Source organism: Sorex fumeus, unplaced genomic scaffold (genome assembly GCF_029834395.1).
Source record: "Sorex fumeus unplaced genomic scaffold, SorFum_2.1 ptg000065l, whole genome shotgun sequence".
NCBI lineage: Eukaryota > Metazoa > Chordata > Mammalia > Eulipotyphla > Soricidae > Sorex > Sorex fumeus.
Genome location: NW_026606122.1, coordinates 2,590,765 through 2,613,020, shown reverse-complemented (window position 1 = coordinate 2,613,020; position 22,256 = coordinate 2,590,765). Strand labels below are relative to the sequence as shown.

Genomic DNA, 22,256 nt, shown 5'->3' with positions numbered 1-22,256 from the left:
ATAGAGAGAGGACAGGGGAGAGAAGAGAAAACAATGTTTAGTTTCGAGTTCCAATTCCAAAATTTGAGTTACTAATATTCAAATCTTCCTTCTTAACTTCTGTGCATACATATCCCACTGACTCAACCTAGATGCCCCTACCTCCAATTTGCACCATCCCTGAGTATGGCCTCTAAACTTTGCTGTCGTAAGGTAGTTTTCAGTAGATATCCATGACAGTACCTGAGAGTATACCAATCCCGGGTCCCAATCTTAGTGGCCCACAGAATGACGAATTTTCAGTATTAGTGCTAATCCAATGACATGCTATTATGCTTCTATCCTCATTAAAAAACAGTAAGTTCGGGAAGACATTACTGAGCTCATTTTAATATTAGAAAAATATTTTTTTTATTTAGTACAAGAAGGAGAGTGAGAAACAATGATCATCCAAAAGATATCAGAACTTGTTATAGGCAATACAGAAACTTTAAATTATATTACATGTCCAGCCTATCTTTTACAGTAAGTTTCACTTAACACCATTGTGTGTGTGTGTGTGTGTATATATATATATATATATATATATATATATATGAATCACTGTAAGATACAGCTACAGACTTACAAATTTTAGTGATTACATTTTAGTCATACAATGATTGAGTGCCCATCCCTCCAACAGTGCCCATTCTCCACCACCAATGTTCCCAGTACGGGGAATGTGGTGAGCTCATTTTAATAGGAGGGTAGTAAAAAGAGGTAAAGGGATTTTCCCTGTTGCCTACTGAGCAACTAAAAGAATGCTTGATTTTTCATTCCCCCTTTGTCCTGTTCAAAGCTGGGCAGCTTCCCAGTACAGGCAGTTTCAGTTTGGGGAAAATGCACTCTCGTAAATGATTTGTAAATGATGTATGAGGAACAGCACAATCTTTGCAGATATGTCAAAGCTATATCAAAGCAGGTCGTTCCGACCAATAGCATTATGTTGAAAGGGTCACCAGGTGGCTGACCAATGGTGCATGGCTCTGCTCATTGTCCCATCCACTTTCCCATGTCCCATCCCCTTTCCTTTCTTTTGGGTGGGCTGTGGAAACATACTTAAGTCTGTACCTATGCTCTGAATAAACGCACGCATGCATGCCATCTCCTGAATGACGGAACCCTGTGTGACTCGAGTGCTGATTTCACCCTGACAGCCCTCCCCTGGCTCGGCCCTGCAGCGCCAGACGCGGCATTCCCAAGGTTGATCAATTGGGAAGTGACAGAACTGAATCACTGATGCCTTTCCTGACAGTGGCCATTTTGCCCAGGTTTCTGACACCTACAATCACTCCTACCAGGACAACCACACAATTTCTATAGAACATGGACCTAGAATGATTATGCAATGTTAATAAAAAGAAAGCCAGAGGACAACTAGGGTTTCATTTCCTTTTTATTGAGACAAAATCAGCACATAACATTAATTTCAGATATAGATCATGAATGGATATATGTATATACTATGATATGATCACTATAAAAAGTCTAGTTAACATTCATAAACATAGATAGTTATAGTTTTTCTTGCGATGAAAACTTTTGACATCTATTTGCTTAATTTTCAAATACACAACAAAAGTTATTAGCTAGAATCACCATGCTGTATATTGTAGTACTGTAGCACTGTCTTCCTGTTCATCGATTTGCTCAAGCGAGCATCAGTAACATCTCAACTATGAGGCTTGTTGTTATAGTTTTTGGCATATTGAATACGCCACGGAGAGCTTGCCAGGCTCTGCCATGCGGGCGGGATACTATCCGTAACTTGCTGGGATCTCCGAGAGGGGCGGAGAAATCGAACCCGGGTCGGCAGCGAGCAAGGCAAATAACCTACCTGCTGTACTATTACATACTTAAAGGGCTTGTCAATGGAAGTTTGTATCTTGTACCCCCTTTCACTCATTTCTCCCACATCTGCCTCTGGAAATCACAAATCTCTCTCTCTATATATATATGTATAATATGTAAAATAAATCATATTCTCTTAATACATTTATTCACTAATGGACACTCAGATTTTTTCTATATCTTGATTATTACATGATTCTACAATGAATATATATCTTTTGGTTAGTGTTTTGTGAGAAATGTAATTGCTGGATAACATGGAAATTATATTTTTAAGTTTTAGGAAATTTCATAATATTTTTAATAGTATCTTCACCAATTTATATTTCCATCAACAGTGCACAGGAGTGTCTTTTCTTCACATCTTTTCAAGCATCTATTTTACTCATTTATTTTTGCCATTTTTTCTTGTGCTGCAGTTGGTTCCACATAAGATTATCATATTATGTTTTATTTCATCTTAAATCTATGGTTTCAGGTCTTTATTCAATATTGACTTTATTTTTACATATGATGTAAGCGATAGCACAGCGGTAGGGCATTTGTCTTGCACGCAGCCAACATGGCTGACCCGAGTTCGATTCCTCCGCCCCTTTCGGAGAGCCCGGCAAACTACCGAGAGTATCTCGCCCACACGGCAGAGCTTGGCAAGCTACCCGTGATGTATTCGATATGCCAGACAGAGTAACAACAAAGTCTCCAATGGAGACGTTACTGGGCCCACTCGAGCAAATCGACAAACAACGGGAGGGCCTTTACCTTTACCTTTACCTTTACCTTTATGATGTAAGATAGTGGCCTAATTATTATTATTTTTGCAAATGGCGTTTCCATTTTTCTTGCCCCACTTTTGGAAGAGGCTATTCTTGTTAGATATTTTATTTGTTTTGATGAAATTATAAATAAGATTGTTCTTTATTTAAACATTACGATTTACAATGTTTTCAAGATACAGCTGTTTCAGACATTTAGCGACCTAACACCAATCCTCCACCACTGTTCCACTTTTATCAACCAAGTCCCAAGTCCCAATTCTGCATCCATGGCAGGAAAAAAATAATTTGTTTTCTATTGCTTTTAACAACAAAACGGTAAGTGAAATTATCAAAATATAATTCAATAAAAGAAAAATTGTGACAATTGTTCTATCTCACAACAGGGTTATTAAAGTCATTGAGTATTTACTGAGCTGTTTTCCCTTAGTTGATCCTTCTGTGCTGTTTAATGGTTTGTTTGTTTCTTTCTTTTTATTTATTTTGCTTATTGAGCTTAATTGGCTTCGATGTTACATTCCCATTTAATTCGTTTTTCTCCTACTGAACTATCAGTACTGTGGAATTTGGTGGTGTTCCACGCTTGCTGCATATATGGCTGCATGCTTCAGGAGCTCTAGGATCTGTAGAACTGGAATCATTGTTGGCCTGCCCCCTCCAAGAAGGCTCCGAAGCTTTCATTCTCAAAACCAGTGTACCTGTGACTTTCATCGTCTTGGCATCTCTTCTGAGATTACTTGTGAAGCTGTGAAGGTGGAACGTTTGTATGGAAGGGGATGTGGGGTGTAGGTATGTCTGTCTGTGGAGGTTCCAACAGGGTGGGGACTTGTCCTTCGCCCCTCCTAAGGAGGTGTCAAGAGTTTTCCGCCTGGAGACCGGTGTACCTGTGAATTTCATTGACTTAACTTGGCGTCTTTTTTTGAGTTTAGTCCTGAAGCTGTGATGCTGGGATATTTACATGGCAGTGGCTGTGGAATCTTTCTTTCTTTCTTTCTTTCTTTCTTTCTTTCTTTCTTTCTTTCTTTCTTTCTTTCTTTCTTTCTTTCCTTCCTTCCTTCCTTCCTTCCTTCCTTCCTTCCTTCCTTCCTTCCTTTATTCCTTTCCTTCTTCTTCCTTTCTGTTTCTGTGTCATACTTGGTGGGGTTCAAGACTTACCTATGGCTCTGTGCTTAGAAATTATTCCTGTGGTCTTCTGAGGACTATATGTTTATTTTTAAGATTTAAAAAAATTAATCAATGTTAGATCGATCCTTACAAAGGATCACTATTAGGTTTCAGTCATACGGTGCTTCAACATCCATCCCTCCGCCAGTGTACATTTCCCAGCACCAGTGTCTCGAGTTTGCCTTCTCCCCCAGCTCATGAGACAGGCAATCACCCCATACAACCCCCAGCCTGCCTCAATGACAGACACTTTCCTTCTCTCTCTCTTTCTTTCTCCATTTTGGACATTGTGTTTTGCAATATGGATCCTGAAAGGTTTCCAGTATAAGGTAGGTAGGTTTTACCTACTTTTAAGACTCAGTTCATGCTCTGTGAGAACATTTCCAGCTATTGTTGTCATATTGGTCTCTTGTCTACCTTACCTACCATCAGCTTCACCCAGACACACTTGTGATTGATTCCAACCATTGACCAGTCCTTCTAGCCCCCGTTTACCCTGGCTTTGGATATTAGTCTTCTACGATGTATATATACATATATATATATATACATATATATGTTATATACCACAAATGAGTGCAGTCATACTATATCTGTCCCTCTCCTTCTGGCTCATGTCCATCCATTTATAGACAAATTTAATTATTTAATTTTTATTAAAAATTGGAAAGTATTCTATTGTGTAGATGTGTCATATTTCTTATTCATTCGTCTGTTCTTGGTCACTCAGATTGTTTCCAGCTTCTAGCTATTGTGAATAGTGCTGCAGTGAATATAGGAGTAGAGATGGTGTTTTTGCTATGTGTTTTTGGCCCCAAGGTATATTACCAAAACTGGTATTGCTGGGTTAAATGTGAGCTCAATATCTAGTTTTTTGAGGAACGAACATAATGTGATCCAAAAAGGCTAGACCAGTCGGTATTGAAAACCATATATTGTTCTGGGAATTGAAGCCAGGATGGTCAGACGAAATGAATGCATCTTAACCCCCGCATTAACTCTCTGGCTGAATGTGTTTGTTTATTTTTCTTTTAAATTTTTTTTTAAATTTAATTAGTGAAACACCATAAGATACAGTAGTAGACTTACAAATTTTGGGGTTTGGGTTTCAATTATACAATGATCGAGTACCCATCCCTCCACCAGTGCCCATTCTCCACCACCAATGATCCCAGTATCCCTTCCACAGCCTATCCCCCCATCCTACCCCGCCTCTATCCTATCCCTTTTGTTTTCTCTCTACATTTGGGTGCTGTGGTTTGCAAAAGAGACACTGAGTGGCAATAATGTTCGGTCTATAGTCTATTTTAGCATGCATCTCCCGTCCTCGGAGGATTCTCCCAAGACCCTTTATTTGGTCCTCTCTTCTCTATCTGAGCTGCACTTTCCAAAAGCGTGTAAGGCTGGCCTCCAAGCCATGGAGTAAACCTCCTGGTACCTATCTCGGCTATTCTTGGGTGTTAGTTTCCTATTTTGTTACTTTCTGTTACCCAGATGAATGCCATCCTTCTACGTCTGTTCCTCTCTTTCTGACTCATTGAGCTTAGCATGATACTTTCCAAGTAGTATCACTTGTATGTAAATTTTATGACTTCATCTTTTCTAACAGCTACATAGTACTCCATTGTATAGATGAACCAAAGTTTCTTTAAAAAGTCATCTGTTCTCAGGCACTCAGGTTTTTTCCAGATTCTAGCTATTGTACACGGTGCTGCAATGAACAAACAAGTGCAGATGTCACTTCGACTATACTTTTTTGCCAATCTGAGATATATTCCCAGGAGTGGAATTACTGGGTCAAATGGGAGCTCAAATTCTAATTATTTGAGGATCGTCCATACGGTTTTCGAAAAGGGCTGAACAATTCGTTATTCCCACCGAAATAGAGGGTCCCTTTCTCACCACAGCCACACCTACACCAGTTGCTTTTGTTCTTTTGGATGTTGGCCAGTCTCTGTGGTGTGAAATGATATCTCATGGTTGTTTTGATCTGCATCTCCCTGATGATTAGTGATTTAGTGCATTTTCTCATGTGCCTTTTAGCCATTCGGATTTCTTCTTTGAGAAAATTTCTGTTCATTTCGTCACCCCATTTTTTGATGCGGTTGGATGTTTTCTTCTTGCGGAGTTCAACCCCTACTTTGTATATTCTTGATATCAACCCCTTGTCAGATGTGCATTGGGCGAATATGCATTCCCACTCTGTAAATAGTCTTTGTATTTTGATTACTGTTTCTTTTGAGGTGCAGAAGCTACACAGGTCCTTTACTTCCTTAGTGAAGCTAATTCCTACGTAGTTGTTATTGTGGGGCACAATTGTGAACGGGATTGTTTTTTTCATGTCAGGTTCTTCCCTCTCACTATTTGCATATAGGAAAGCCGTGGACTTTTGGGTATTGATATTATAGCCTGAAAATTTACTGTACAAGTCTATTGTTTCTAGGAGTTTCTTGGTAGAGGATTTAGGGTTCTCTAAGTATAGTATCATATCATCTGGGAATAGTGAGAGCTTGATTTCTTCCTTTCCTACCTGAATAAACTTAATAACTTTTTTTTGCCTAATCGCTACTGCAAGAACTTCCAGTACTATATTGAACAGCAGTGGAGAGAGTGGACATCCTTGTCTTGTCCCTGATCTTAGAGGAAAGACTCTCAGTTTTCCCGAGTGAGGATGATGCTTGCTGTAGGCTTGTGGTAGGTGGCTTTAACTATATTGAGGAAAGTCCCCGCAATCCCCATTTTGGAGAGGGTTTTCATCATAAACCAATGCTGGATCTTGTTAAATGCTTTCTCTGCATCTATGGATATGATAATATGCTTTTTAATTTTAATTTATTTTATTTTTTTATTAGTGAAACACCATGAGGTACAGTTATAGACTTACAAATTTTGTGCTTGGGTTTCAGTTATACAATGATCAAGTACCCATCCCTCCACCAGTGCTCATCATCCACCACCACGGGTTCCAGCATCCCCCCCACCCCCCATCCCCCCCGTCCCACCCTGCCTCTGTGGCAGGGTATTCCCCCTTGTTCTCTCGCTCTTCTTTTGGGTACTGTGTTTTGCAAGAGAGGCATTGAGTGGCAATCATGTTTGGTCTATAGACTACTTTAGCATGCTTCTCCCACCCTGGGAGGGTCCTCAGAACACCCTTTATTTGGTGCTCTCTTCTCTGTCTGAGCTTCCTTTTCACCTAGCACATGTGGCTGGCCTTCAAGTCATGGAGCAAAATTCCTGGTACTGATCTCAGCCATTCCTTGGTGTTAGTCTCCATTTTTGTTGCTTTATGTTCCCCAAATGAATGCAGTCTTTCTGTGATTATCCCTTTCTTTCTGACTCATTTCGCTTAACATGATACTTTCCATGTAGTACCACTTGTATGTAAATTGCATAACTTCATCTTTTCTAACAGCTACATAGTACTCCATTGTGTAAATGTACCAAAGTTTCTTTAACCAGTCATCTGATCTTGGGCAATCATGTTTTTTTCCAGATTCTGGCTATTGTAAAGAGTGCTGCAATGAACAAACAATTGCAGATGTCACTTCGACTATACCTTTTTGCCTCTCTGGGATATATTCCCAAGAGTGCCATAGCTGGGTCAAATGGCAGATCAAATTCTAATTTTTTGAGAATCGTCCATACTGTTTTCCAAAAAGGGTTGGACCAGCCGGCATTCCCACCAGCAGTGAAGAAGGGTCCCTTTCTCGCTACATCCGAGCCAGCATTGGGTGTTTTTGTTCTTATGGATGTGGGCCAGTCTATGTGGTGTGAAATGATATCTCATTGTGGTTTTGATCTGCATCTCTCTGTTGATTCGTGATGTAGAGCATTTTCTCATGTGCCTTTTTGCCATTCGGATTTCTTCTTTGCGAAAGTTTCTGTTCAGTTCCTCACTCCATTTTTGATGGGGTTGGGTGATTTCTTCTTGTGGAGTTTAACCAGTACCTTGTATATCCTTGATATCAACCCCTTGTCGGATGTGTATTTGGTGAATATCCTTTCCCATTCTGTAGGCTGTCTTTGTATTTTGGTCACTGTTTCTTTTGAGGTGCAGAAGCTTCTTAGTTTAAGATAGTCCCATTTGTCTATCTCTGTTTTCACTTGCTCGGCCAGTGGCGTGACATCTTTGAAGATACCATTAGGTTCAATATCATGGAGAGTTTTGCCGACTTTGTGTTCAATAAACATTATGGATTCCAATCTGATGTTGAGGTCATAAATCCATTTCGATCTTAGTTTTGTGCATGGTGTTAGGCAGATATCTGAGCCCACTTTTATGCATGTAGCCATCCAGTTTTGCCAGCACAGTTTGTTAAAGAGGCTTTCCCTGCTCCATTTCACTTTTCTTGCCCCCTTATCAAAGATTAGATGATTATATGTTTGGGAGGAAATGTCAGTATATTCAACTCTGTTCCATTGGTCTGCAGCTCTGCCTTTGTTCCAATACCATGCTGTTTTAATTATTACTGCCTTGTAGTAGAGTTTGAAGTTAGGGAGGTTGATTCCTCCCATTTTATTTTTCCCAAGAATTGCTTTAGCTATTCGTGGGGGCTTATTTTTCCATATAAACTTCAGGAGTGTTTGCTCCATTTCTTTGAAGAATGTCATGGGTATCCTTATAGGGATTGCATTGAATTTATACAATGCTTTTGGTAGTGTTGCCATTTTGACAATGTTAATTCTCCGCATCCATGAGCAGGAGATATCTTTCCATTTCCTCATGTCCTCTTTTATTTCCTGAAGTAGCGTTTTGTAGTTTTCTATGTACAGATCCTTTACTTCCTTAGTTAAGCTGATTCCTAGGTACTTGATTTTCTGGGGCACAATTGTGAATGGGATTGTTTTCTTGATGTCACTTTCTTCTCTTTCACTATTTGCATATAGGAAAGCCATGGATTTTTGTGTATTGATTTTATAGCCTGCCACTTTACTATACAAGCCTATTGTTTCTAGGAGTTTCTTGGTAGAGGTTTTAGGGTTCTGTAAGTATAGTATCATATCATCTGCCAATAGTGAGAGCTTAATTTCTTCTTTCCCTATCTGGATGCCATTAATATCTTTTTCTTGCCTAATCACTATTGCAAGTACTTCCAGTACTATATTGAACAGTAGTGGAGAGAGTGGTCATCCTTGTCTCGTCCCTGACCTTAGGGCGAAGGGTCTCAGTATTTCCCCATTGAGGATGATGTTTGCTGTAGATTTGTGGTAGATGGCTTTAACTATATTGAGGAAAGTCCCCTCTATCCCCATTTTGGCAAGGGTTTTCATCATGAATGGGTGCTGGATCTTGTCAAATACTTTCTCTGCATCTATTGGTATGATCATATGATTTTTTTCTTTTCTTTTGTTGATATGATGGATTATGTTGTTTGATTTCCGAATGTTGAACCATCCTTGCATCCCTGGGATGAATCCCACTTGGTCATGATGTATGATCTTTTTGATGAGTTGTTGAATTCTATTGGCTAGTATTTTGTTGAGAATCTTCGCATCCGTGTTCATCAGGGATATTGGCCTGTAGAATTCTTTTCTTGTGTGTCTTTGTTTCCTTTTGGTATTAGAGAGATATGGGCTTCATAGAAGCTGTTTGGGAGAGTTTCTGTTTGTTCACTTTCCTGGAAAAGCTTGAGAAGAACTGGCAATAGGTCCTCTTTAAATGTTTGGAAAAATTCGCTAGTAAATCCATCTGGGCCTGGGCTTTTGTTTTTGGGAAGACTTTTGATTACAGTTTCAATTTCCTTGATGTGAATAGGTCTATTCAGGTACTCTATATCTTCTTTATTCAGCTTGGGAGATGGTAGGAATCCAGGAATTTATCCATTTTTTCCAGGTTTTCGTGTTTTGCGGCATACAGACTTTCAAAGCAGTCTCTGATGATGATCATATGCTTTTTATCTTTTCTTTTGTTGATATTATGGATTATGTTGACTGATTTCGAATGTTAAACTATCTTTGAATCTCCTGGATGAATCTCACTTGGTCATGGTGTATGATCTTTTTGATGAGTTGTTGAATTCTATTGTTAGTATTTTGTTGAGAATCTTCGCATCCATGTTCACCAGGGACATCGGCCTGTAGTTTTCTTTTCTTGTGGTGCCTTTGTTTCCTTATAGAAACTGTTTGGGAGAGTTTCTGTTTCTTCTTTTTCCTGGAAAAGCTTGAAAAGAACTGACAATAGGTCCTTCTTAAATGTTTAGATGGAAAAATTCGCTAGTCAATTCATTTGGGCCTAGGCTTTTGTTTTGAGGAAGGCTTTTGTTTTGTTTTGATTACAGTTTCAGTTCCCTTGATGTTAATAGGTCTATTCATGTACTCTAGATCTTCTTGATTCGCCATGGGAGTTTATAGGAATCCAGGAATTTATCCATTTCTAGGTTCTCTTGTTTCGTGACATACAGACTTTCAAAGTAGTCTCTGATGATCCTTTGAATTTCTTTGGTTTCTGTTGTAATATTCCCCTTCTCATTTTTGATTCGGTTTATTAAGATTCTCTCTCTCTTTCTTTGTTATTCTTGCTAGTTGTTTATCTATCTTATTTATTTTCTTTAATAACCAGCTCTTGGTTTTATTGATCTTTTGGATTTTTTTTTTTTTTGGTTTCCATGGCTTTGAATTCTGCTCTAAGTTTTATGTCTTTCCTTCTGTGTGATTTGGTCTCCTTTTGTTGATCCTTTTCTAAGATCTTGAGCTGTGAGGTCAAGTTGTTTATGTGGTTTTCTTTCTTCCTTACTGAGAAATGCTTGCAGAGCTATAAATTTTTCCCTTATAACGGCTTTAGCTGCATCCCCTAGGTTCTGGTAGTTCGTGTCTTCATTCTCATTTGTTTCCAGGTGTCTTTTGATTTCGTCCTTGACTTCCTTCCTGATCCACTCGTTGTTCAACATTGAGTTGTTTAGTTTCCAGTTGCGTGATTTGGTTCTCCGTGTGTGTGCTTCACTTCTATTCTCAGTGCATCATGGTATGAAAAGAATAGTGATACTATTTCTAACCTTCTGATTCTATTGAGGTATGTTTTGTGTCCTAGCACATGGTCTATTTTGGAAAATATTCCTTGTGCACTGCAAAAGAATGTACATTCTTTCTTTTGGGGGTGTAAATCCCTGTATATTTCTATGAGCCCTTTCTCTTCTATTTCTTCTTTCAAAGCCTATGTTTCCTTGTTGAGTTTCCTTCTTGTTGATTTATCTAGAGGTGATAAGGCGATGTTGAAGTCTCCGGCTACTATTGTGTTGCTAGCAATATACTCCTTAAAACATGTTAGCAGTTGTTTTTGTTTTGTTTTGTTTTGTTTTAAATCTACACTGATCTTTATTTATTTTTTTTATTAAAATTTTTTTAATAGTGAGACATCATGAGGTACAGTTGCAGACTTACACATTTTTGTGTTTGTGTTCAATTATACAATGATCAAATACCCATCCCTCCACCAGTGCCCATTTCCCACCACCAAGGATCCCGGTATCCCTCCCACCCCCCATCACCCCCATCCCACCCTGTCTCTGTGGCAGGGAATTCCCCTCTGTTCTCTCTCTCCTTTTGGGTGCTGTGGTTTGCAAAAGAGACATTGAGTGGCAATTGTGTTTGGTCTATAGTCTACTTTCAGCATGTTTCTCTCATTCTGGGAGGATCCTCCCAACACCTTTATTTGTTGTTCTCCTCTGTATCTGAGCTCCCTTTTCCTCTAGTATGTGTGGTTGGCCTCCAGGTCATGGAGTAAAATTCCTGGTACTAATCTTGGCCATTCTTGGGTGTTAGTCTCCTATTTTGTTACTTTATGTTCCCCAGATGAATGCAATCTTTCTATGTCTATCCCTTTCTTTCTGAGTCATTTCGCTTAACATGATACTTTCCGTGTAGTACCACTTGTATGTAAATTTCATGACTTCATCTTTTCTCACAGCTACATAGTACTCCATTGTGTAAATGTACCAAAGTTTCTTTAACCAGTCATCTGTTCTCGGGCACTCAGGTTTTTTTCCAGATTCTGGCTATTGTAAAGAGTGCTGCAATAAACAGACAATTGCAGATGTCACTTCGGCTATACTTTCTTGCCTCTCTGGGATATATTCCCAGGAGTGGTATTGCTGGGTCAAATAGGAGCCCAATTTCTAATTTTTTGAGAATCATCCATACTGTTTTCCAAAAGGCCTGAACCAGTCGGCATTCCCACCAACAGTGAAGGAGTGTCCCTTTCTTGCCACATCCATGCCAGCTTCGGTTGCTTTTGTTCTTGTGGATATGGGCCAGTCTCTGTGGTGTGAAGTGATATCTCATTGTGGTTTGCATCTCCCTGATGATGCAAACCACATGCAGGGGATCTGCATCCCCCTGATGATTAATGATGTTGAACATTTTCTCATGTGTCTTTTAGCCATTCGGGTTTCTTCTTTGTCAAAGTTTCTATTCATTTCATCTTCCCATTTTTTGATGGGGTTGAATGTTTTCTTTTTGTGGAGTTGAACCAATACTTTGTATATCCTTGAAATTAACCCCTTATCAGATGTGCAGTTGGCGAATATCCTTTCCCATTCTGTAGACTGTCTTTGTATTTTGGTCACTGTTTCTTTTGAGGTGCAGAAGCTTGTTAGTTTAAGATAGTCCCATTTGTCTATCTCTGTTTTCACTTGCTTGGCCAGCGGTGTGACATCTTTGAAGACACCATTAGCTTTTATGTCATGAAGGGTTTTGCCAACATTTTCCTCAATGTATCTTATAGATTCCGGCCTGGTGTTGAGGTCTTTAATCCACTTAGATATTACTTTTGTACTTGGAGTTAGGCAGAGATCTGAGCCTATTTTTTGCATGTAGCCGTCCAGTTTTGCCAGCATAATTTGTTAAATGTTAGCAGTTGTTTTAAATATTAACTGTTCCCTTATTCGGTGCATACAAATTTAAGAGTGTGAGTTCTTCCTGTTGTACATATCCCTTGATGAATAGAAAATAGCCTTCGCTGTTCCTTCTAATCTTTTTCAACCTGAAATTTATGTTGTCGGATACTAGTATGACCACCCCAGCTTTTTGGAGGGAACCGTTTGTTTGCAGGATTGTTTTCCATCCTTTGACTTTGAGTCTCTGTTTGCTCTGGCTGTTGAGATGAGATTCTTGTAGGCAGCAGAATGTTGGGTTCTGTCTCTAATCCACTTTGCCACTCTGTGTCTCATAATTTGTGAATTTAGGCCATTGATATTGAGAGAGATTATTGTTATGGTGTTTTGTGTCATCTTTCTGTAAGGGTCTGTTGCGCTGTAGGGTTTATCTTCTCTTAGAGTAGCCCCTTTAGTCCTTCTTTTATGCTTGGTTTTGAGTCTATGAAGTTCCTGAGCTGCTGTTTTTCCACAAAATAGTGTACCATTTCTTCGAATTTGAGTGAGAGTTTAGCCGGATAGAGTATTGTTGGTGAAGCATTCATTTCGGTGAGTTTTTTCACTATATCCCACCATTGCCTTCGGGCTTGGAGGGTTTCCTCTGATAGGTCTGCTGTGAATCTCAGGGGTGCTCCTTTGTATGTGATTTCCTTTTTTGAACTTGCTGCTTGCAGCATTGTGTCTCTACCGGCGGCATCTATCATTCTAACTATGATATGTCTCGGAGTGGTTTTTTTTTTCAGGGTCTCTTTTAGCTGATACCCTTCAGGCTCCTTGAATCTGAATGGCTGCATTGTCGATCTCTGGGAATTTTTGAGCAATGATTTGTTTAACCGTGGCTTTTTCATTGGTATTGTTTCCATGGGCTTCTGCTACTCCAGTGATTCTAATGTTGTTGCTCTGGAATCATCTCCTAGGATTCTGATTCGCTCTAGAGCTATTTTGAGGTCTCTTGCCATTGTTTGTTGTTGTCTTTTGGCGTGGTGCAGCTGATCTTCCAGCTCACTGATTCTTTCCTCAGCTGTGGTCATTCTACTCTTGAGGACACAGACTGAGTTTTTTATTTCATCTACGGAATCTTTTATGCATGAAATTTATGCTCTCATTTCCTTTTTTTTGTTTGTGTGTGTTTTGGGCCACACCTGGCGATGCTCAGGGGTTACTCCTGGCTCTGCACTCAGGAGTTACTCCTGGCCGAGCTCAGGGGACCATATGGGATGCTGGGAATCAAACCCAGGTCGGCTGCGTGCAAGGCAACGCTCTACCTGCTGTGCTATCACTCCAGCCCCATCTGCTCTCATTTCATCCCGTAATTTGTGGATTGTTTCTGTCATGTTACTGGATATCTGTCTGACTGTTTCCTTGAATTCATTGAACATCTTCATGACTTCATAACTGAATTCTTTCTCAGACATGTCCTTTAGGTGAGTGGCACCTAATGAGGCTTCTGTCCTCTTTTCATCTTCATCTCCAAGTGGTGGGGATTTGCATTGTTTCTTTATGTTGTTGTGTAGCTATGGGAACTGAGAAGTCACACTAGATTTCTTGGTATGTGTAAACTATCTGTGGCCAAGTGAGCAGCCGCCTGCTGAAAATTAGGCCACGCCCTCTACAGCAGAGGCCACACACACTTCTGAAGAGGCTACGACCCAATGGAACCTGGTGTGTGTGTGGGGGGGTACTAGCTGGGAAGGCAAGAAGAACGGCACCACATTGGGGATGAAGAGGATGAGGCTCAGGGCTGCTTTTGTCCCAGGGTCCTAGAGGATGCCCGGGGCGCCTGCTCGGTGAAAGCCAAGTCCCGGGTTCGAATACTGGCGGCTTAACTGACCTTGGAGGGGAAGAAGACCAGCACCACATTGGGGATGAAGAGGCCAATGTTTTATTTTTACTTGAAATGGATAAATTATTTATTTTTGAAACTTATTGTTTCAAATGAGCAGCTTACTTTGTATTTTTTATTGGTACTGCTTTTGTTGCATACCATAGATTCTGATAGCTCGTGACTTCACTTTTGTTGGTTTTCACGTATATTTTTTATTGAATCACCATGAGATAGTCTCAAACCTTTTATATTTGAGTTTCAGTAATACAAATAATCAAATACCCATCCGTCCACCAGTGCACACTTTCCACCACCAATATTCTCAGTATCCCCCCATCCGAACCTTCCCCCTGCCTGTATGGCAGACAATGTCCACCATTCTCTCTTTACTTTGGGGCATTATGGTTTGCAGTATAGATACTGAGATACTATCACATTTGGTCCTTTTTCTACTTTCAGTACACATCTCCCATCCCAAACAATCTCTCCAGCCATCACTAACTTATCATGATCCCTTCTCTATTCCAGATGCCTTCTCCCCCAGCTCATGAAGCAGGCTTTCAACTATGGAGCAATATTCCTGGCCCTTGTGTCTACTGTCCTTGGGTGTCAATCTCATATTATGTTATTTTATATTCCACAAATGAGTGCAGTCATTCTATGTCTGTAGCTCTATTTCTGACTCATTTCACTTAGCATGATACTCTCTATGACCATCCACTTATAGGCAAATTTCATGACTTCATCTTTTCTAAAAGTGGCATAGTATTGCATTGTGTAGATGTACCAAAATTTCTTTAACCAATCATTTGGTCTCGGGCATTCGGGTTGTTTCCAGATTCACATATTTGTAAAATTTATTGTTTGATTTCCTCATTGATCAAGTAGCTGAAGTTTAATGCTGTTTATTTAGTTTTCATATGTTTAATGTTTCTTCAGTTTTATTTTGGTGACTGATTTCTCGTTTTTGATAAGAGAAGATACTTGATACTATTTCAATTTTAATGAGTTACTAACACATCATTTGGGTCTTAACATGTTCTCAGCTCCAAGAAATATTAACATGTTCATTTGAGGAGAATCTGCATATGAAAACTTTTAAGAAGGTGGAATGCCAACTATTAAACCCATCTAGTTTAATTACCCATTTGAGTTATTGTTTCCCTTTTGAATTTGTCTGGTTGAGCCTATATTTTAGCTTTAGATCTCAAAATTTTTTTCTGTAGTACAGCAGATAGTTACATATGCCTTCTTACTCAGCCAACCACTCCATGACTTGATTGGCAAGTTAAAATTTAGTAAGATTATTGAAATAATGGTTTTATGCCTTCTATTTAATTTCCTTGTATTGTGAGGTCTACCAGTTGAATGGTATTCTTATTTCCATTTTCCCTTTCTTTTTTGATTCTTGTGTGTGTGTGTGTGTGTGTCACACCCGGCAATGCACAGAGGTTACCCCTGGCTTTGCACTCAGGAATTCTGGCAGTTCTGGGGGGACCATATGGGACGCTGGGAATTGAGCCCAGGTCAGCCACGTGCAAGGCAAACACCCTATCCAAGCCCACTTGTTTGATTCTTCTAGATATTTTTGTTCTGAAGTTATTATTTTGAGACTTACACATAAAATTCTAAGAAAGTAGCCAATTTTTAATCAAAAGTAAATTAATCTCAAGCTTATTCTAAGAGTCCCCATTATAACTTATGCCATCCTCTTCATATTGTTTCTGGTGTCTTACTGCTTCTAAGATGTGGTTTATTTTCATCCAGTGAAATACCTGTAGTATTACCTGAAATTTTGGCTTAATTAATATGAATTTCAATGTGTTAAATTTCTATAAAGCTCATCATTACTTCTTCCACTCTGAGAGATAACTTCTATTGTTAGAGTATTCACAGTTGGAGGTCTTGTTCATTATGGATTTTTAGTACATCATGAAATTGTCTTTAAGTTTTATGTTGTAAACTACACAGATGATCATATGGGGTTACCTTATATTCAACTTTTTTATTTTTCTGTTACTTTTAGGATTTTTTCTTTGTCATTAATTTTTTATCATTTTTTATAATGAGTTCTGGTTTGTGCCTATTTAGGTTTATTTTGTTTCAAACACTTATTTACCTGGATCTGCCACCTTCCCTATTTTGGGAAACTACTTTATTATTTCTATGAATAATAATCCTGTCTCTCCCTCTTTCTCTGTTCCTATACCGTTCTTTCCCTGTTCTCATGCTGTTCTCATACCCTATCATGTGGGTACTTTTCCTTTTAACATCTTTAATTTTACATAATAAATCTTTTATTTTACATTTATTTTTAACATTATTTTTCTCTTTGCTGGTGGTCTTGACTGCTTTTCATTATCCTTTATTATAGCCTTTCAGTATCCTTTATTCTAGCTCATTTATTCAGTTTTCTACTTTTTCCATTCAACTTTTTGCCTATTCATTGTGTTTTTAAGTTCAATTAATGCATATATTAGCTCTATGGTATTTGTTTGAACATTTTAAATATTCATGTTTAAGTTCTCGGGTTTTTTTCTGTTGGTCTCTAAATATCAATGAGCATCATTATTATTGTCATTCAGAAGTCATCCTCACACAGTTAGTTTGCTTTGTTGTTTTATTAGGATTTATTTATCACATGGTTGTTGTTTTTAGGCTTCATTTGGAAAGAAAGTCTATCTGGGATCTGCACGGGATGGGAACTGAGGCCCATCTCTCGGCAACAAAGCTGAACGGCTACAGGCACTCTCTCCTCATTCAACCAGGTACAGCCTGCCCCCAGGGCTTGGGACTCTCTCTGGGCAGGTGCAGCTAGCTCGATCCCCTAGAACAGCCTGTTTTCTCCCTGGATCTGCGTTGGACGGGAACTGAGGCCCATCTCTCGGCAACAAAGCTGAACGGCTACGGGCACTCTCTCCTCATTCAACCAGGTACAGCCCAGCGCCCAGCGCCAGGAACCCTTTCTGGAGCAGTGGCCGTGTTAGCGACCACGAATTATTATCCCATAACATATCCCATAGGAACCATAAGCTACCCTCATAGATGGAACCTTCTCTATGTTAGCTCAAGCACTAGAAACACAGTAGCCAATAACTCATAAGCCTATCTCAACTCACTCTGCTTATCAAGCAGAATAGTAACAGTGAATGTGAAGGACTAAATCACACTGGTGACAATGGTAAAGCAACGCAAAAGCCCACCAAACTTTCTTATTGAAGAGGCTAGCCCAGAAGACACCAACAGCACTGTAGTGTTAGACAACCTCTCTGACAAGGAATTCAGAAGGGAGCTACTTAGGATGCTTAGGGGACTAAAAGAAACAATGGAAAGCAATGCCAATAAAAGACAAGAGAATTTGAAGGCAGAAATGAGGAAGATGCAATCAGAAATGTCACAACTGAAAAACCTGGTAGGCGAATTGAAAAACTCAGTGGAAGGCCTCAGAAGCAGAGTAACAGCTGCTAAGAACAGAATCAGTGAACTCGAAGATTAAGTTCAGAGACTCTCCAGAAAATAGCAGAAACTGGAAAAGAGACTCACAATTCGGGAACAGATGGCAAGGGAAGATCGTGATGAAGCCAAGGGGGGTAACATAAGAATTATTGGAGTCCCAGAGGGACAGGAAGAAAACCTTTATGAAGAAGAAACTGTCAAACACATCATTGCTACAACGTTTCCAGAGCTGAAGAAAACTTGTGACCACATTCAGGAGGCCTGAAGGGTACCAGCTAGAAGAAATCCGAATAGAAATACCCCACGACACATCCTGATCAAAATGACCAAAACCTTAGTTAGAGACAAAATTCTGAAAGCAGCAAGATCGAAGAAAGAAATCTCTTACAAAGGAGCATCCTTAAAATTCACAGCTGATTTTTCTGATGAAACCCTCATAGCCTGAAAACAGTGGTGGGACACAGTGAAAAAACTCAATGAAATAAACGCCTCTCCAAAAATACTTTACCAGCGAGACTCTCATTCATAACAAAAAAACAACACACATTTTCACGAACAAACAACAGCTCAGGAACTTCATAGACTCAAAACCATGGTTACAAGAACAACTAAATGGGTTACTTTAAGGCAAGACAGGCCCCTCAAATACACCAAATTTCAACAGAAAATGGTCAAAATCCCATAACAATAATCTCTCTCAATATCAATGGGCTAAACCCACCAATTAAAAGACACAGAGTGGCAGGATGGATTAGAAAATTGAACCCAATATTCTGTTGCCTGCAAGAAACACATCTCAATAGTCAAAGCAAACACAGACTCAGAGTCAAAGGCTGGCAAACAATCCTACAGACAAACAGATCCCATAAAAAAGCTGGAGTAGCCATCCTAATATCAGACCACATCAATTTCAGAGCGAAGAAGGTCACAAAAGACAGTGAAGGCCATTTCTTATTGATCAGAGGATCTGTACAACAGGAAGAACTTACAATACTAAATGCATATGCACCTAATGAGGGACCAGCAAAGTACTTAAAACAACTGCCCATAGATTTGGAAAAAGACATCAATAGCAACACAATACTAGTGGGAGACTTCAACACCACTTTGTCACATCTTGATAGATCAACCAGACTCAAGCTTAGCAAGGACATACTTCATCTGAGGGAAACAATGGAAGAAAGGGACTTAGTAGATATATACAGGACACTTCATCCTCAAAAAGCTGAATATACATTCTTCTCAAGCGTACATGGAACATTCTCCAGGATAGACGACATGCTGAGCCACAAAACATACCTTCATAAAATTAAGAAGATAGAGCTTGTATCAACAATCTTCTCAGACCATAATGCACTTAAATTGGAAGTAAATCACACACAAAAACAGAAAACTAAATCAAACACCTGGAGATTAAACAGTGCGCTATTGAACAACGAGTGGCTTAGACAGGAAATCAAAGAGGAAATCAAAAGATTCCTAGAAACGAATGAAAATGAGGACACGAGTTACCAAAACTTATGGGACACAGCAAAAGCTGTGTTAAGAGGAAAGTTTATAGCTCTACAAGCATTGCTCAGGAAGGAGGAGCGAGCCCACATAAATTACCTAACCTCACAGCTTAAGAGCTTGGAGAATGACCAACAAGAGGAGCACAACCAGAACAGGAGGAAGGAATTAATAAAACTCAGAGCAGAGATTAACGAGATGGAAACCCCCCCAAAATTCCAAAAGATCAATGAAACCAAGAGCTGATTCTTCGAGAAAATTAACAGGATCGATAAGCCTCTAGGAAAAACTCACAAAGAAATGGAGAGAGAAAAAACTAATAAACCGAATCAGAAATGAAAAGGGGGGTCATTACAACAGAAACTACAGAAATTCAAATGATGCTCAGGGAGTACTTTGAGAAGCTTTATGCCACGGAACATCAAAACCTCGAGGAAATGGATAAATTCCTAGACTCCTACAGACTCCCAAGACTGAATCAAGAAGACCTGGAATACCTGAACAGACCTATCACCATCAAGGAAATTGAAATGGTAATAAAAAGTCTCCCCAAGCACAAAAGTCCTGGCCCGGATGTATTCCATAGTGAATTCTTCCAAATCTTTAAAGAGGACTTACTCCCAAGCCTCTTTAAGCGTTTCCACGAAATTGAAATATCAGAAACACTTCCTAAGTGTTTCTCCGAAGCAAATATTACCCTGATACTAAAAGCAGACGGAGATACTAAAAAGAAAGAGAAATACAGGCCGATATCCCTGATGAACACAGATGCAAAGATACTCAACAAACTACTAGCAAATAGAATCCAACTACTCATCAAAAAGATCATACACCATGACCAAGTAGGATTCATCCCAGGGATGCAAGGATGGTTTAACGTTCGGAAATCAATCAACATAATCTACCATATCAACAAAAGAAAAGATAAAAAGCATTTGATCATATCAATAGATGCAGAGAAAGCATTTGACAAGATCTGGCACCCCTTTATTATGAAAACCCTAGTCAAAATGGGTATAGAGGGGACTTTCCTCAACATAGTTAAAGCCATCTACCACAAGCCTACAGCAAGCATAATCCTCAATGGGGAAAAACTGAGAGCCTTCCTCTAAGATCAGGGACGAGACAAGGATGCCCACTCTCTCCACTGCTGTTCAATATAGTACTGGAAGTACTTACAATAGCGATTAGGCAAGAAAAAGATATTAAGGGCATTCAGGTAGGAAAGAAAGAAATCAAGCTCTCACTATTCGCAGATGATATGATACTATACTTAGAGAACCCAATAACCTCCACCAAAAAATCTCCTAGAAACAATAGACTTGTATAGTAAAGTTGCAGGCTATAAAATCAATAATCAAAATTCCATGCCTTTCCTATACGCAAACAGTGAGAGAGTAGTAAGCTACATGAAAAAAACAATCCCGTTCACAATTACGCCCCAGATAATCAAGTACCTAGGAATCAGCTTAACTAAGGAAGTAAAGGACCTGTACAAAGAAAACTACAAAACGCTACTTCACGAAATAAAAGAGGACATGAGGAAATGGAAAGATATCCCCTGTTCATGGGTCAGGAGACTGAACATTGTCAAAATGGCAATACAACCGAAAGCATTGTATAAATTCAGTGCAATCCCTATAAGGATACCCATGACATTCTTCAAAGAAATGGAGCAAATACTCCTGAAATTAATATGAAAAAATAAGCCCACACGAATAGCTAAAGCAATTCTTCGGAAAAAGAAAATGGAAAGAATCAACCTCCCTAACTTCAAACTGTACTACAATGCAGTAATAATTAAAACAGCATGGTACTGCAAAAAAGGCAGAACTGCAGACCAATGAAACAGGGTAGAATACACTGACATCTCCCCTCAATCATATGATCACCTAATCTTTGATAAATGTGCAAGAAATGTGAAATGGAGTAAGGAAAGCCTCTTTTACAAATTGTGCTGGCATCACTGGATGGCTACATGCAAAAAATGCGCTCAGAACTCTGCCTAACACCATGTACAAAAGTAAGATCAAAATGGATTAAAAACCTCAACATCATATTGGAAACCATAAGGTACATTGAATACAAAGTTGGTAAAACCCTCCATGACATTGAAGCTAATGTTATTTTCAATGATGCCACACCACTGGCCGAGAAAGTGAAAACAGAGATAGATAAATGGGACTATCTTAAACTAAGAAGCTTCTGCACCTCAAAAGAAACAGTGACCAAAATACAAAGACAGTCTTCAGAATGGGAAAGGATATTCGCCGAATACACATCTGAGAAGGGGTTGACATCAAGGATATACAAAGTACTGGTTGAACTCCCCAAGAAGAAAACATCCCATTGGTAAAGGCCGTCCCATTGATCGTCGATTTGCTCGAGCGGGCCCAGTAACATCTCCATTGGAGACTTTGTTGTTACTGTGTTTGGCATATCGAATACTCTCGGTAGCTTGCCGGGCTCTCCGAGAGGGGCGGAGGAATCGAACTCGGGTCGGCCATGTTGGCCGCTTGTAAGGCGAACGCCCTACCTCTGTGCTATCGTTCCAGTCAAGAAAACATCCAACCCCATCAAAACAGGGGGCAATGAAATGAACAGAAACTTTCTCAAAGAAGAAATCCGAATGTCAAAAAAGCACATGAGAAAATGCTCTACATCATTAATCATCAGGGAGATTCAGATCAAAACCACAATGAGATACCATCTCACACCTAAGAGACCGACCCACATTCAAAAGAACAAAAGCAACCGATTCTGGCATGGACATGGCAAGAAAGGGACACT

General features: G+C 39.4%; 1 protein-coding gene across 1 annotated transcript in view; it reads right to left on the bottom strand.

Annotated features, from left to right (window-relative positions):
- The window catches only part of DGKK (diacylglycerol kinase kappa), a 252,654-nt gene that overhangs the window by 86,417 nt on the left and 143,981 nt on the right, over positions 1–22,256 (bottom strand). The window lies entirely within an intron of this gene.